The 19,083-nt window shown below is 33.8% G+C and overlaps 1 long non-coding RNA gene and 1 pseudogene across 1 annotated transcript in view; both read right to left on the reverse strand.

The window, feature by feature from the left end:
- Positions 1–19,083, reverse strand: part of LOC137762387 (uncharacterized) — a 248,290-nt gene that overhangs the window by 150,811 nt on the left and 78,396 nt on the right. The window lies entirely within an intron of this gene.
- Positions 1,324–18,385, reverse strand: LOC137761713 (HIG1 domain family member 1A, mitochondrial pseudogene; annotated as a pseudogene).

Genomic DNA, 19,083 nt, shown 5'->3' on the forward strand with positions numbered 1-19,083 from the left:
TTGTTCCTTTTTATGGCTGAGTAATATTCCATTGTATATATGTGCCACATCTTCTTTATCCATTCATCTGCTGATGGACATTTAGGTTGCTTCCATGTCCTGGCTATTGTAAATAGTGCTGCAATGAACACTGTGGTACATGTATCTTTTTGAATTATGGTTTTCTCAGGGTATATGCCCAGTAATGGGATTGCTGGGTCATATGGTAGTTCTATTTTTAGTTTTTTAAGGAACCTCCATACTGTTCTCTATAGTGGCTGTATCAATTTACATTCCCACCAACAGTGCAGGAGGGTTCCTTTTTCTCCACACCCTCTCCAGCATTTATTGTTTCTAGATTTTTTTTTGATGTGTTCACTTACTTTAATAACACTACATTTACCATGTTATCATCATGGAATGTAAATTCAGGTTAGAGAAGAGAATTTCACAAGTACAACAAAGCATTCTGTAGTATACCAAAGTTTGTATAATGTCTGACCAAACCAGCTTGCTCATAAATCACTTCCATTATAGGCAATTTATTTAGTTTAACATTTATGATTCTTACAGAGAAAATAAACATACTGCACACATTTAAAAAGTGTTTTTCATTTACCCTTGCATTAGCACTTAAAATTCATACTTCTATTTCAAAATGACACAAAAATTATTCTAATATAACAGCAGCAAAATATAATTCTGCAATTACAAAAGAGCTAAATGGGGATCTACAGTTAAGTTATTCTCATGTTTACAACTATGATTCTGAAATAAATACTACTTCAAAGCAGCTCTCTTACCAGCTTTTTAGGTTTGGTTTAAAAACACACATATAGTTGCCAGGAGGTTTATAATGTTGTATTCCGTGCACTGTTCTGAAAGGGTTCCTCAAGAGCCAACCAGCCCTTAAAACAGTACTCAGTCCACAAGGCAGTCAGAAAGAGTTAAATTAACTGGGGTAAATAGGATTCCTATATTACATCAAAAGCATATGATATTCTGCAGAAACTGGGAGCATTATCAGGATTGGCATGTTGTCCTCTTTACAACTAATTTCATCAGAAGAGTTTAAGAAGGTGGACATTGTACCACTATCAAGTGCATGTAAAAATGACATGTTTTTGTGCTAATCTGACTCCCCTGGATGACCTAGCTAGTGAACTAGTCACCAGTAACCTGGTCACCAGGCAAATCAAGCCTGCAAGAAAGGAAGCCAGTATTCAAATTACCATGTTATTGTTCGACCCAAAGAATTTATTTTCAACATAAACATATAACCTCAATATGAGATGTCTAACTAAAGCAAGCACCACCAATGAGACCAAGACAACGTCTCCTCTTTTAAGGTCTAGGTTTTGCCCAGAAGTCTCGATACATGGAATAGCCCATACCAAGAGTCATTGTTCCCACAACAAAGCCTTGGGCTGCCATGCACATGTGGATCAGGTGAACAGACATTTTAGTATTTCCCCTGCTCTTAATTTATATAATCAATATGCAACGATTGTTGCAAAACCTGCCATTCCAGTGGGGACAAATGGTGCCTCTCTAGCTTTTCGGATAAGTTTAGATCCCTGATCTTCATCGTATGAAGAAAGAGAAACATCTGTGTCGCTTGATATAGTGATTGAAGAATCTTCAGACAACTACAAGACATTGCAGGTTCCAACCGGCTTCTGCTGTTTCTAGATTTTTTGATGATGGCCATTCTGACTGGTGTGAGGTGATACCTCATTATGGTTTTGATTTGCAGTTCTCTAATGATTAGTGATGTTGAGCATCTTTTCATGTATTTGTTGGCCATCTGTATGTCTTCTTGGAGAAATGTCTATTTAGATCTTCTACCCATTTTTGGATTGGGTTGTTTGTTTCTGATAAAGAGCTGCATGGGCTGCTTTACAAAGGAGGCAAGAACATACAATGGAGAAAAGACAGCCTCTTCAATAAGTGGTGCTGGGAAAACTGGACAGCTACATGTAAAAGAATGAAATTAGGACACTCCCTAACACCATACACAAAAATAAACTCAAAATGGATTAAAGACCTAAATGTAAGGCCAGACACTATAAAACTCTTAGAGGAAAACATAGGCAGAACACTTTATGACATAAATCACAGCAAGATCCTTTCTGACCCACCTCCTAGAGTAATGGAAATAAAAATAAAAATAAACAAATGGGATGTAATGAAACTGCAAAGCTTTTACACAGCAAAGGAAACCATAATCAAGATGAAAAGACAACCCTCAAAATGGGAGAAAATATTTGCAAATGAAGCAACTGACAAAGGATTAATCTCTGTATAGCTTTTACCACTAAGTGATACATATTAATTTTCAATGGAATGTTACAATGTTTATTGTTTATCTTCCCGGCTGGAATATAAATTCCATGAGAGCAGTGACCTAAATGGTTTTCCTCACTTCATTAACTAGAAGTGGACTTGGCACACAGGAAATTCTCAATAATTAACTGTTGAATGAATGAAGAGATAAGGGAAGAATGAACTGGTCATTTTATCAATGTCCTTTTGTATGAGGATTTAAATCAGGCCAAGGAGGGTTATTTAAAGTATTTATGTTACATAATATCTTATTTATGTCTTTTCTGGCTTCTCTTTAGAGCTTAGTACATGAAAACCTTGGCTTCTGTCATTTGCTGGAAGAATTTTCACAAACACACCCATGCAATCAGGACGAATATTCAGAAAAGAACATTACTATCATCCCCAGGGACCCCTTTCTGTTCTCCTCCAGTCATTATCTCCCCAAAAGTTAAACATTATCTTGATTTCTAACAGCATAAATTGTTTTTACCTGTTTATGTACTTTATATAGGTGGAATAATATAATACCTATTTTTTTGTGATTGACTTCTTTTAGTGAAATATCTTTGTGAGAACCCTATATATTGTTGTGTGTAGTTGTATTTTGTTGATTCTTTTAGAGTACAAAAAGAGCTTTTAAATTCAACACTCTATCATTAACATACTGAAATATCAGTTCATTTTTAATGATCATATATTCATGTAATAAAATTTATACAAGGAAATCTAGAATCTTTCCAATTTTTCACTCTTTTAAAATAATGTTCTTTATGATTAACACGCCTATAGCAAAATCTTAATTTACATCTTTAGTTGGTTAGGAAGAAGTTCTAAAAGAAAATTTTCAGAGACCAAAAAAAACCATTTTCCCTTTTTTGATTAACATTGGCAATTTATTCACAAGAAAGTATTAGCAACTCTTTTTATTATCAACTGTATATGACAGTATTTGCCTCCCTAAACTATCACCAAAAGTAGATATTACTGTCCTTTTAAAATTTTCGTCGACCTGACAAAAAAGTATGTCATTAACTCATTTTCTCAAGTGGAGTATCTTTTTCTTATTGATTGAGTAAAAGTTAATTCTTGGTCTATTCAGGTTTCCTATGACTGATTCTATTGTGATAGTTTGTATTTTCCTAGAAAATTGTCTGTTTCACTGAGTTATTTTAATGGGTATGTAGTGGTACATTGCCATTTTAATTTGCATTCTCCAAATAACTAATTCATTTACATTTTAAAATGGATTAGCAATATTTTAAGATTCTGCTCTGAATCTGACATTAATTCTTGAGATTGGTTTAGACCTTGCATATATAATTAGAAAGGTTTTAAGTGCTTGCATATATATATGAAATACATTCTGTAATCAAACTATATCTTTTTAATTTTCATGCAGAAATTAGAAAATTAATTGTGGATTACAGAGCCATCTGGTTGCAAAATGTGTCCCTTTCATTGCCCTTTTGATTTAGCTCATCCAAAGGACCATATAAGCATTTGTGGCCACAGCTTTCAAAACAGTGACCTCCACTGAAAAGTAAGAACTTATAACAGAAAAGTAGGAAAAGGAATGAGCTGTCAGTAAATGTCACTAAAGGAGGCTAACTGGTGAGATAAATAAAAAATAAGGAAGGCTTTAGGGTGTGGATCTGGGAAATGAAAGGGTATGTAATTTCATAGTTAAATTATGAGAATATTTTCCTAAGGCCAAGAAAAGAAAAAGTATGTTACAAATAGTATTGTTGCTATTAAAATTAGTCTTTAAAAGTCCAGATTTATTTACAGAATAACACTGAACATAAAGGCAGGATTCTATTCAGTAAAATAAGGGATAAGATATTAAAAATCTTTTTATTGCATTTTCCATTAAAAAAGAAGATAAAATGAGTTTTCAACAAGATATATATAAAAATGAGACTTCTTAAATACTTGAGTGTATTACTTAAAGATCTTATGAAGAATTTTCTTGGATTATGATTTAATAATTATGCCAGAGATAATTTAAATGTGATACAAGCTGTAAGTAGAGGATGAAGTAAATTTTAGAAGAGATTTTCAAGCACAAATTTTGATTTTTCAGGTGAAAAATGATCTTGAAATTATTTTTGTTTACAATAAGTGCTACTGGCAAAGTTGCTTTTCATAAGAGTTTTATGGGCAAATAAATATCTATGAATCAATAAATTAATTAATAAGAACCACTGATCCCTTAATTCATTCAGTGAACATTTAATTATTTGTATTCAATTTGTAATCAGAAGATATGGATCTAAATCTTAGCATCATTTTTATTAACTACATGCCAGTTTTTTTCTGTATATTTGTAAGGTATGGAGAAAAACACTTACTCTAGGGTATTTTGAAGATCTACATATGGATAATATATGTAAATTTCCTAGCGTAGGGCCCAGCAAATAGTTGATACTCAACACTCTAAGTTGTCCTTCCCAGTTTTAACTGTAAAATTATGATATTAATTTATATCTCCCAGAGTTGTCATGGGGAATAAAAGTGAGGTACCTACTGTAATGCATAAGCACCTATCAAAATTCCTGGCACACAGCAGAAGCTCAATCATTCTTCCATTCTCTCCTGATTTCCTATCATTTCATTTTCATGTCAATAATAAGCATCTACTTATGTGCACTGGATCTTGAGCAATGAGGGTAAACAAGTCAAATGTGATCCCTGCCCTCACAGAATTTATAATCTGGTGTTGAGGGAAAGACAAATTAGTCATTTAATTACGATCAGATGGTAAGAAGAAAGCCTTCATTACCAAATCAGCTTTTAACTCTGCCAATGCAGTGTTAGGCACTGGGAATACAAAGGTTATATGTGCTTGCTCTAGTTTACTTTGAGAAATTAATTAGGAAAGCCTGTCTACAGCATGATCACAGGTGTCTCAATGAGGTCGTGACCACCCCTCAGTCCCATCTGTCATTTGGGTTCTATTGTTTCTGTGTAGTTTTTATCTTTCTTGGCTCAGAAAGTGATTAATGTCTGTCAATGAGTATTTTGTTGTTGTAACATTCACATTCCTAAAATGTGAGTGGTAAATTGTTGTTTACTACAGTTCAAGTAGAGGGTAGCATCAGCATTCTTGGCAACAGAATGTGGCCCAGTGAAGGGGAGATGCTAATAAACTCTTCACCTGGTTGCTGTCATAGAAAATCTCTTGCAGGTTCATGCAGGTGTAAAGCAGCTATTTACTTGAAGTGATTTTTAGATCACTGTGTTCAAGCTTACCTGCCTGTGCAAAGCTCCCCTATGGCTTACCTTGGACTCCCTCTTCCCCTCCTACATTATCTACTTCCCATTAGTAAATTCATTTCTTCAGGTTCAATTCAATATAACAAATATTTATTAAGTGCTATTGTGTGCATATCCTCCAGAATCTAACATTTCAAATGTTCCTTGTGTGGGAGCAAAGTTCTTCGCCCTCCATGAGGTAGGGAAACCTATAAAAGATGCTAAAAGAGAGACCATCAGCAGAGGTCCAGCAGTGCCAGTACACTCAACCAAGGAAGGTGTGTTAAGCTGACAAGAAAGGCCTGGCAGGGATGGACATGACTGAGTGTTGAGCAGTATAATGCTTCTTTTGAGCTTATTCTACTTCATATCCTCAAAATAATAAGTCTTAACATCTCATACATGAAACATCATGAAAGAACCTCTTGAGAACTGTATAAGACATAAACCAAGGAAATGCTTAAGCTCCCAGTGATTTAACACTTGGCCATGTTGTTATCACTCACTTTCCTTATGGAGCACCATTGCTCCCCTGGCCTCATTCCCTACTCTAACATGTAGCCTAAATGAGTGATTTAGGACCTTTCCTCCCTTGCCATGGCACCTAACACTGGACATGCCAGTCACAAAGTCCTAACACCCTGGCCACACAGATTGGTTCAGAGGGTGAGCACATGGCTTAAGCCAATGCAACCAGAGTCCCTTGCCATGCTTGTTTAAGCTGAGGTAGGTGATAATAAGCTCTTTTTTCTCAGGTGGTGAAGCTGGAAGGACATGAGCCTAGAACTGTCAGCAGCCAAGGTTCTTGACTTGTGGAGAAAGTCAGTCTGGAAGATGGATGCTAACATGATGAGAGAAACAAAAGCAAGAAACAGCGTGATTCCTGCTCATCCTGTGGTTCCCTATATCAAACATTACCCCTATTTCTAATATGGTAATAAACTTGGCATGTCCAAGGAACTGAAACCAAGTGCATGAGGAGACAGTGAAGCAGATTAGTAGATCTCAACAGTAATGAAATATTGTGTATGTTAATATATCCCCATACTGGGTAAATATTAAAATCATCTGGAAGGTTTATAAAAACATCAGTATGGATTTTCACTTATAGTAATGCTGATTTGGCAATTCAAATCAACCTTCCCTCTTCTATTCAATATTCCTCTGGAGATTCTAGTAGTGCAATAAACTGAGAAAAGAAATAAAAGTCATTGAGACTAGAAAAGAAGTAAAACTCTCCTTGTTTGCAAATGACATGATCATCTATGTGGAAAATCCAACCTCTTCTATAAAACAGCTATAAAACTAATATGTGATTTTAGCAAGTTGCATTATACAATAACAATTTTCAAAAATATCAATCATACTTCTATATGCTAGCAAAAAAATTGAAAAACTTTTAAAATGCCATTTATAACTATATCAAAATATGAAATATAGAAATAATATAACAATTGTAAAAAAAACTTGTACACTGCAAACTACAAAACATGCTATGAGAAGTTAGAGAAGACCTAAATAAATGGAGCAATAAATCATATTTATGCCAGAAGTCTCAATATTGCTAAGATGATAATTTTCCCAAAAATTACCAGTAAGTTTGACAAAATCTCACCAGGTTTTTTGGTAGAAAGTGAGAAGACAATCCTAAAACTTATGTGGAAATTGCAAGTAACTAGAGTAACCAAATTTTTTTTTTCTGAAAAATAAGGAAGTTGGAGGACTCACATTGTCTGATTTCAAGACTTACTACAATATAAAACAACAGTAGACTGAAAACTATAAGACATTGATGAAATTGAAGAAGACACAAATAAATGGAAAAGTATTCCATGCTAATGGACAGGAAGAATTAATATAGTTAAAATGTTCATACTACCCAAAGCAATTCAGTACAATCCCTATCAAAATTCCAGTGGCATTTTTTTTTACCAGAAATAGGGGGGGAAAGTTCTAACATTTGTATGAACCACAAAAACCAAATAACCAAAATAACCAAAGCAATCTTGAGAAAGAAGAACAAATCTGGAGACATCACACTTTCTGATTTCAAACTATATTCAAAGCTATAGTAATCAAAACAGTTTGGCATTGGCATAAAAACAGACACATAGATCAAATCAATGAATAGAAGGACCCCAAATAAACCCATGTATATGTATATATGTTCAATTAATTTATGACAAAGAGGCCAAGAATATAAAATGGGGAGAGGATAGTCTCTTCTATAATGGTGTTGGGAAAACTGGACAGCCACATGCAAAAGAATGAAACTGGATGACTATCTTTCACCATACATAAAAATCAACACAAAATAAATTAAAGACTTAAATTAAGACCTGAAACTATAAAACCAGAAGAAAATATAGGAAGTAAGCTCTTTAATATTGGTCTTTGTAATGATGTTTTGGATTTGACACCAAAAGCAAAGGCAGCAAAAGCAAAAATAAACAAGTGGAACTATGTCAAACCAAAAAGTCTCTGCAGAGCAAAGGAAACCATCAGCAAAATGAAAGGTCAAACTACTGAGTGGGAGAAAATATTTGTAAATCATATATTTGATAAGGGGTTAACATCCAAAATATATAAATAAGTCATATAGTTCAATAGAAAAAATTCAATTTAAAAATGAGCAGAGGAACTGAATAGACATTTTCAAAAGAAGACATACGAATGACCAACAGGTACGTGAAAAAGTGCTCAACATCACTAACTACCAGGGAAATGCAAATCAAAACCACAATAAGATAACATCCCATACCTGTTAGAATGCTATCATCAAAAAGACAAGGGATAAGAAGTGTTGGCAGTGATATGGATAAAAGGGAGCCCTTGTGAACTGTTGAGGGTGGTGCAGACACTATGGAACCAGTATGGAGTGTCCTCAAAAAATTAAATATAGAATTGTCATATGATCCAGCAATTCCACTTCTGGGTATTTATCCAAAGGAAATGAAAACATTAACTCAAAAAGATATATGCACCGCCATGTTCATTGCAGCATTATTCATAATAACCAAGATATATAAACAATGTGTGTGTCAACAGATGAATGGATAAAGAAGATGTGGAAGATATATTCAATGGATATTATTCAGTCATGAGAAAGGATGAAATGCTGTCATTTGTGACAACACTGATGGACCTTGAGGGCATTATGCTAAGTGAAATAAGCCAGACAGAGAAAGACAAATACTGCATGGTATTACTTATATGTGGAATCTAAATTTTTAAAAGTCAAAGTCATAGAAACAGAGAGTAGAAAAGTGGTTGCCAGGAGCTGGTGGGGGGGTGGGAAGTGGGGTAAATATGGAAAGGCAGGTAGAAGGGTACAAATTTTCAGCTATAAAATGAATGGGGCCTGAGGATCTAATGTATAACATGATAAATATAATAAATAACACTGCGTTGTGTAATTGGAATTTGCTAAGAGTGTACAACATAAATTTCTCACACACAAAAAGATAAGTATATGAGGTAATGGATGTGTTAATTAACTAGATGAGGGGAATTCTTTCACAAAACATACATATTTTAAATTATCATGATATATCACAATTTTGCAAAATCAGAAGCACGCAACATAATCACAGTAGTAAGTCCTTACATATCAATAATCACTCTAAATATAAGTGGATTGAATTCACCAATCAAAAGGCACAGAGTGGCTGGATGAATAAAAAAATAAGACCAACTATATGCTGCCTCCAAGAGACTCATTTCAGCTCTAAAGATACATATAGGCTTAAAGTGAAGAGATTAAAGAGGATATCTTTAAAAGTGCAAACAAAAAGAAGGTGGGTATAGCCAAAATTATATCAGACAAAATAGACTTCAAGCCAAAAATGGTAATAAGAAACAAAGAAGGTCATTATACAATAATAAAAGGGTCAAAACATCATGAAATACAAGAATTATAAATATATATGCACCCAACATCAGAGTACTAAAATATATTAAGAAAATACTAACAGATCTAAAGGGAGAAAGAGACAACAATACAATAATAGGACAATACAATAGTAGGACACTTCAAAACCCCACTGTCAGCAATGAATAGACCATCCAAACAGAAAATGAACAAAGAAACATTGAAATTGAACCATACTCCAGAACAAATGGACTTAACAGACATATATAGAACATTCCACCCAACAGCAGTAGAATATATTGATACATTCTCCTTGAGTGCACACAGAACATTGTCAAGATAGAACATGTGATAGAACACAAAACAAATCTTTGCAAATTTAAGAAGACTGAAATCATACCAACTATATTTTCTGAGCACAATGGTATGAAACTAGAAGTTATCAACAAGAGGAAAGCTGGAAAACCCACAAATATGTGGAAACTAAACAATACCCTTTTGAACAACCAATGCGTAAAAGAAGAAATCAATAGAGAAATAAAAAAATTATCTCAAAACAAATGAAAATGGAAATAAAACATATCAAAATTATGAGATGCAGCAAAAGCAATTCTGAAAGGAAAGTTTATAGCAATAAATACATATAATATTAAGAATTAGAAAGATCTCAAATAAACAACCGAACTTTACACTTCAAGGAACAAGAAAAAGAAGAACAAATTAAGCCCAACATTAGCAGAAAAAAAGGAAGTCATAAAGATCAGAATGGAAATAAATGAAATAGAGACCAGTAAAACAATAGAAAGGATTAATAAAACCAAGAGCTTGTTTTTCAAAAAGGTAAACAAAATCGACAAACCTTTAGCTAGACTGAGAAAAAAAGAGAGAGAAAACACATATAAAATTAGAAATGAAAAAGAAAACATGAAAACTGATACTATAGAAATTCATAGGCTCAAAGAGACTATTATGAACAATTATATGCCAACAAATTAGATAAAATTCTAAAAGCACATAACCTGCCAAGACTGAATCAGGAAGAAATAGAAAATTTGAACAGAATGATAATTAGTAAAGAGATTAAATCAGTAATCAACCTCCCAACACAGAAAACTCCAGGACCAGATGGCTTCACTGATTAATTCTTCCAAACATTCAAAGAAGAATTAACACCAATCCTTCTCAAACTCTTCCAAGAAATTGAGGAAGAGGGAATACTTCCAAACTCACTCTATGAGGCCAGCATTATGCTGATACCAAAGACAGATAAGGACACCACAAGAAATGAAAACTACAGACCAATATCCCTGATTAATATAGATTGCAAAAATTCCCAAAATATTAGCAAACCCAATTCAAGAACACATAAAAAGGATTATAAATCACGACAAAGTGAGATTTATCCCTGGTATACAAGGATGGTTTAACACACATTAATCAATAAATGTAATATATCACATTGGTAAAATGAAAGATAAAAATCACATGATTATCTCCATAGATGCAGAAAAAGCACTTGACAAAATACAACATTCTTTCATGATAAAAACCCTCGGCAGACTGAGTATAGAAGGAACATACCTCAATATAATAAGGCCTCAAAATAATAAGGCCATAATAATAAACCTACACCTAATATTTATACTTAATGGAGAAAAATGGGAAGCTTTTCCTCTAAGATCAAGAACAAAACAAGGATGCCCACTCCTATTCAATATTTTACTGGAAGTCTTAGCTAGAGCAATTTAACAAAAGAAAGAAATAAAATGTATCAAAATCAGGAAGAAAGAAGTAAAACTGTTGTTATTTGCAGATGATATGATTCTGTACATAGAAAATCCCAAAGACTCAACCAAAAACTGTTGGCACTAATCAAAAATTTCAGTCAAGTTGCAGGATACAAAATCAACATACAGAAATCAGTTGCATTTCTATACACTAAGAATGAAACATCTGAAGAAGAAATAAAGAAAATTATCCTTAGGAAAAGAAAGCAAAAAAAAAAATCCCATTTAAAATTGCATCAAGAAGAATAGAAACACAACATTGTAAGTCAACTATACTTTAATAAAATTTTTTTAAAAAGAATAGAATATTTAGAAGTAAATTTAATCAAGGAGGTAAAAGACTAATACTCTGAAAACTATTAAACACTGATGAAGGAAATTGAAGATGATATCCTGTGTTCATGGATTGGAAGTATTAGCACTGTTAAAATGTCCATACTACTCAAAGCATCTACAGGTTTAATGCAACCCCTATCAAAATACCCATGATATTTGTCACGGAACTAGAACAAATAATCCTAAAATTTATATGGAACCACAAAAGACCCTGAAATGTCAAAGAAATCTTGAGAAAAGAGAACAAAGCTGGAGGTATCATGCTCCCTTACTTCCGACTATACTACAAAGCTACAGTAATCAAAACAGAATGGTATTGCACAAAAACAGACACATAGATCAATGGAACATAATAGAGAGCCCAAAAATAAACCCACACACTTATGGTCAATTAATCTATGACAAAGGAGGCAAGAGCATACAGTGGAGAAAAGACGATCTCTTCAATAAGTGATGCTGGGAAAACTGGACAGCTACCTGTAAAAGAATGAGATTAGAACATCATATCCAAAAATAAACTCAAAATGGATTAAAGATCTAAATGTAATAAAGCCTGAAACCATGAAACTCCTAGAAGAGAATAGGGGCAGAACACTCTTTGAAAAAAATTGCAGCAATTATTTATTTTTAGATCTGTCTCCTAAAAAAAGCAACAAAAGCAAAAGTAAACAAATGGGACCTAACTAAGCTTAAAAGCTTTTGCACAGCAAAAGAAACTCCTGACCAAATGAAAAGACAACCTACTGAATGAGAGAAAATATTTGCAAGTGATATGACCAATGAGTTAATAACCAAAATATAGAAACAGCTCTACACCTCAATATCAAAAAAACAAACAATCCAATTTAAAAAATGGGCATAAAACCTGAATAGACAAGTTTTCCAAAGAAGATATACAAGTGGTCAACAGGCACATGAAAAGATGACCAACACTGCTAATCATTGGAAAAATGCAAATCAAAACCACTATGAGATATCACCTCACACCTGTCAGAATGACTATCAGCAAAAAGTATACAAATAATAACTGTTGGCAGGGTTGTGGAGAAACGGGAATTTCCTCACAAAACTAAAAATAGAACTATCTTGTCATTTGTAACAACATGGATGGACCATGAGAATATTATGCTAAGTGAGATAAATCAGAGAATGACAAGTACTGTATGATATCACTTATATGTGGAATTTCAACAAGCCAAAACTGTAAAAACAGAGAATAAAATTGTGGTTATTAGGGGATGTGGGTTAGGGGGACAGGACAGATGTTAAGGGTACAAACTTACAACAAGTAGTAAATAAACCCCAGAGATCTAATACGCAGTATAGTGAATATTGTATTATAATCATCAAACTTGCTAAGAGGTTAGAATTTAATTATTCCAACTACTAAAGACGAAGAATAATTATATAACATGATAGAGGTGCTAATTATTGCAACAATGGCAATCAGGTTACAATATATAAATATATCTAATCAACATATATATATTAAATTACACAATTTAAATTTATATATACAATATATTTAGATTTTAGATTTTTTAAATGAATAAATGAATATCTTACAACTCTGTTTGCCAATCATACCTCAATAAAGCTAGAGGGAGAAAAGGAATTGATCCACTGTCAACCAATCAATCAATAAAACTACAGTAATCAAAAGAGTGTGTGGTATTGGCAAAAAGATAGACACATAGATAAGTGTAACAGAATAAAGAGTCCAGAAATAGACCTACACAAATATAGTCAACTGATTTTTGATAAAAAATGCAAAGGCAATTTAAAGGAGAAAGTACCAATTCAACAAATAATGCTGAAAAAATTGGACGTCCATAGGCAAAAAAAGTAATAATATTTGTAATACATATCTAAGACCTTACACAAAAATTCTCAAAAACGGATCATAGATCTAAATATAAAACATAAAACTATAAAATTTCTAGAAGAAAAGCAATTAGAAAATCTATATGATTTTGGTTTGGAGATGAGTTTTTAGATATGAACCAAAAGCATGATCTATTAAAAAAATTTGATAATCGACTTTAAAAAAATGAAAAATTTTGCTCTGCAGAAGACATCCTGGGGAAAAAATATTTTAACATATTCAATAAAGAACTTGTAACTCAACATTAAAAATATAAACAACTCAGTAAAAAGTGAGCAATAGAATCTGAACAGATCTATTCAGAAATAGATCACCAAAGAAGATATACAGGTGGTAAATAAGCACGTGAAAAGACAGGCTTGCCTGCAATAATATTACCATGATGTTCTAATGGTGATTTCCATTTTTTCATTCTTTCTATATTTATTAATTGCAATGCTTTAAATAAGATTTATCCTTTCTCCTTTCCCCCTATTTTTATTCATATCACATGGACTCAGAAATATTTATTTTATTCTTTAATTTATAATTGAATGCTATCATTAATTTTAAAAATTGAGTTAAAATTCACATAATATAAATTTACCAGTTTAAATATTTTAAAGTGTAAAGCCTTAACTATACATTAAGTAGGCAGCCATGTGGTAATATTTGAGATTAGAAAAACTTTGTTGCTAGAGTTAACTCCAGGTGCCATGGTCTTAAAAATCCTACCACTGAAGACATATTCTTTTCAATTGATTTTTTATAATGTAGAATGCAACTAATCCACTTCAGTGTCTTTTAGTACATTCACAATGTTATGCAACCATCATCATTATCTAACACTAGAACATTTCATCACCCCAGAAAGAAATCCTATACCCATTAAGTAATCACTTCCTATTTCTTCTCCCCTCACCTAACATCCTGATAATGACTAGGCTACTTTCTGTCACCATGGATTTACTTATGCTAGACATTTCATATAAATGGAATCATAAAATACGTAGCCTTTGTGTCTAGCTTCTTTAACTTGGCATAGTGATTTTAAGGTTCATTTATATTATAGCATATAACAGTACTGCATTACTTTTTATGGCCGAATAATATTCCATTGTGTGGCTAAATCACATTTTGTTTATCTATTCATCAGTTGATGGACATTTGGGTTGTTTCTACTTCCTCAGGATACTTTTGCCCTATATATCAGGGGTCCCCAACCCCTGGGACGTGGACTGGTACTGGTCCTTGTCCTGTTAGGAACTGGGCTGCACAGCAGGAGGCGAGCAAGCAAAGCTTCATCTGCCACTCCCCCTCGCTCGCATTACAGCCTGAACCATTGCTCACATTACCGCCTGAACCATCCCCTCCCGCTGTCTGTGGAAAACTTGTCTTCCACAAAACCAGCCCCTGGTGCCAAAAAGGTTGGGGACTGCTGCTATATAGAATTCTTAATCAGCAGGTTTTCTTCTTTCATCATGTTGATTAAATCATCCCACTGCCTTCTGGCTTTTGTGGTTTCTGATGAGAAATCAGCTCTTAATCTTATTGAAAAATTTCTTGTATGTTTCTCAGCATAAATCTCTGAATTTATTCTATTTAAGGTTTGATCTTCTTGGATATGTAGATTCATATCTTTCATCAAATATGGGAGATAAACTTCAAAAACCCTTGAGCATTATCTACTCTAGTTGAACATATGTATACCCAATGACCCAGAAATTCCACTCCTAATTATATGCCCCAAAAGAATATGTGCACATGTGTACTAAAAGACTTGTTAAAAATGTGTTATTAGGCATTCCCTGGTGGCGCAGTGGTTGAGAATCTGCCTGCCAATGCAGGGGACACGGGTTCAAGCCCTGGTCTGGGAAGATCCCACATGCCGCGGAGCAACTGGGCCTGTGTGCCACAATTACTGAGCCTGCGCGTCTGGAGCCTGTGCTCTGCAACAAGAGAGGCCGCGATAGTGAGAGGCCCGCGCACTGCGATGAAGAGTGGCCCCCACTTGCCGCAACTAGAGAAAGCCCTCGCACAGAAACGAAGACCCAACACAGCCATAAATTAAAAAATAATAATAAGAATTAATTAATTTTTAAAAATGTGTTATTAATAAAAGTCAAAAACTTTAAACAATTTTTTATTGTCCACTCAGAGTTTACACAAATGTTTATTGCAGTCTTATTCATAATAACCAAAAATAGGAGGAAAAAATGAATGTTCTTCTACTGGTAAATGGATAAGCAAATTGTAGTTTATTCATTCAGTGAAATTCTATTCAACAATAAATAGTAGTGAACAATATGCAACAATATGGATGAATCTCAAAAACATGCTGACTGAAAGGAACCAGACACCAAAAACAAAACAAACAAAACACCAAAAAACATAATGTACAATTCCATTTATGAAATTCTAGTAAGTATAAACTAATACACTGGCAGAAATTAGTTTAGTGGCTGCCCAGGGCTGGGGTTGGGAAAGGAGAACTGACTAAAAGGGGATACTAGGGAACTATTTGACATAATGGAAATGTTCTATACCTTGACTGTGATTATAGTTACATGGGTGTATAAGTTTTCAAAATTTACAGAAATGTATGCTGAAAATGGATACATTTTTGTATGTAAATTATACTTTAATAAAGTTGATTTTCTAAATAGATCATTCTGGCTACCACGAGGAAATTGGATTTTGGCCAGACAATGGTGGAAGCAGGTACACTAATTAAGAGGTTATTGCAGAGATAATAGTAGCTTGGATGAGTGTGGTAATCACAATGATAATAGTTAATGTGTATATGACATTTATAATGTGCCAGGCACTGTTCTCTGTACTTTGTGTGCCTTGGTTTATTTCATCCTCCCACTAATCATACGAAGTAGGTACTGTCATGATGTTAAAGTACAAAAAGCTTAAGTGACTTGTGTAGTAAGTAGAAAAGCTGGTAGTCTGGCTTTAATTCATACACTTAACCATTATGCTCTACTGGATAGATTCAGAACAAATTTTGAAGGTACAGTTGCCAGAAGTTACTGATATGTAAGATGTGCTATGCAAGCTAAAGAGAAGAATCAAAGATGATGATGCCATAATGGGATGAAGAAAACTGGGAAAGTATCATGATTGAAGGGTGTAAAATGAAGAGGCCTCCATTAAGCAAGTGAAAGCAAAATCGGACTCTTGTGTGTATTAAGCAAAAAAGAGCTTTGTTTCCAGGTGAAGCCTCTGAAGAAAACAAACCACTATCATTTGGGGTTTCCAAGAGCAAGTAGTTCAGGAAATGGTGGAATATCACAAGTGGGAGCATTTAGGGATTGACTGACCTATAGCCCAGAGTATGGTCATTGAAGTTAGGCTGTTGCTGCTTGGCTGGCTTTTAAAAGTGTAAGTCCTAGTAGGAAGCTGTCACTGATCCACTGGGATGGGTATAACATCTGATCTGCTGTTACTGTTTACTGTGACCAAAGATCATCCATTTCTTTCTAAGAGAATAAGAATGTGTTATTGTCAAGAAATAAAAAATACTTAAACTCTGTTTAGGGCATGTCAGGTTTAAGATACTTAATAGCCATTCCAATAAAGATGTCAAGAAGATAATTAGGTCATATCAGTCTGGAATTTCCAGTACATACACATCAAGTCTGTGAGTCATCAGCCAACAAGACTGGATGAGATCACCTTAAGGAGAGAAAGGAGCTAAATAGAGGCCTAGATGGGGAGAAGTCTCCAAATTTTGTAGATCAGGCACAGTAGGAGGAAATAACAAACGTGTTTGAGAAGGATTCACCAGGAGGTCTGAAAAAATTTCTGAATATTCAACAAGGTATTTATAGAAAATATTCAAGTACTTAAAAGGATATAATTGGAATAACTTTACCTGAAAAATTCGGAGCATTCCATTGCAAATAAGTTATAAATAAAGAAAACATGTTTATGAAAATGAAATATAATGATATCATTGAGTGCCCACTCCATGTCTGGCATTACATAGACACAGAAAGAGTGAGGTAAGTGAGAAGGTTTCTCTCAAAATGAAGGCTTGAATTTATCCTTGCATTCATTCTACCAAAAAAAAAATTTAGCAAATGCCTTTGAAGTACCTGACACATGCTTGATTAACAGAAATATAACTGTGAACAAGGCAAGCATACTCATGAAACCTAATGGAAAAGACAGCATCAGATACACCATTTTAGTGTATAGAGTGCTTTGGGTGCTTAAATCATGGAGAACTAACCTAATCTAAGGGTCGTGGAAAGTCTCTCTAAGAAAGTAAAATTTTAGCTAAAACTTAAGAGGTGAGTAGAGATTCACCAAAAGGGTAGAAAATCATGTCCAAGGCAAAAGAGAACAACATGTGCAAATAGTTGGGGAGGAGATTCTCAGGCAGACTAGTCTCATCAGAGTGGGAGATGTGGCTGAAGAATTAAGTATGTGGATTTTAATGGGGTGGGGGCCTTACAAGTCTCACTAAGGATTTTGGACTTTATCATAAAGTAAATGGGAATAACATAATCAGAGCTTGTTTTCAAAATCTCACTGTTTTGAGTGATATAATCTATATAATTAAAAGTGTCTGTGGGATCACAGAAGAGGAAAAGATCAACTGATCAGGTAGGCTCCCAAGAGAAGAAACATTTGAATTGAGTTGTGAAGCATGGGAGAGATTCTACCAGGCAGCAAAAGAGAAAAGGCATTCCAGGAAGGGGAAACAACAAGGGCAGAGACTCCAGTATACAAAAGGAGCTGTGCATGCTGGGGAACAGGAAGCAACCATGAAGGACTACAGCAGAAAGTGGAGAGAACACAGCAGAAAATAAGGCCAAGGGGCTCGTCCCTAACATCTATGTACTAATGGTACAGTATGGAACAAATACCATATATTTAAATATTTAAAAGTTATAAATCATGCTAACAAACTATTATATAAAATTTGTTCTCCTCTCTACATACCTTCATATTCAAAAATATGGTGAATAAGAGGTTGTTTAGTGTAGGTGAATATGGTAAATTTACATTCATTCAGGCCTTTATTTACACTTAACAGTCCAAGTATTATTACATCTTTACAGGAAGTTTGCCAAGTCACCCAGTTCTAAATCAAAGTTCATTAACGTTATGACTAAGAAAGTTACATAAATCTTGCCAGATAACAGTAATTAACAGGCAAGCGCTGGGTTCTAGGCCTAATTGCTTTTTTTTTTTTTTAAATGATTCCAGTAGTCACAGCATATCTGACAAGAGTAATCAGATATGGATATAAAACTGAAAAGTTTGTCAAACTCTTTACTAAATGTAAAAATTGTAAACTGCTTTTGACTGAGGTTAGTCTCACTGGAATCTTATAGGATCTTACATGGCATAAAAACAAATTCTTTACTATGTAAACACAATTATTTAATGTTTTGTGATTCCAAAGTCTAACAATATCACAGTTTCCTTCATCATTTCTGTTGATTCTTCCTCAAAATTCAATATTGCATAATGTCTGTATAGAAAAACATTACAGCACTAATTTAAAATTTAAGAATATTTAAAAATCAGAATTGTACTAAAGTTTGCCTTTGCTACAATATTAATAAAACTTAGTATGCATTTTAGAAGTATAAGCAAGATTTCAAGGGAAAAGATTAATTCCCTGACAAAGAATTGATTAA

The sequence above is a fragment of the Eschrichtius robustus genome, chromosome 3, assembly GCF_028021215.1.
Source record: "Eschrichtius robustus isolate mEscRob2 chromosome 3, mEscRob2.pri, whole genome shotgun sequence".
NCBI lineage: Eukaryota > Metazoa > Chordata > Mammalia > Artiodactyla > Eschrichtiidae > Eschrichtius > Eschrichtius robustus.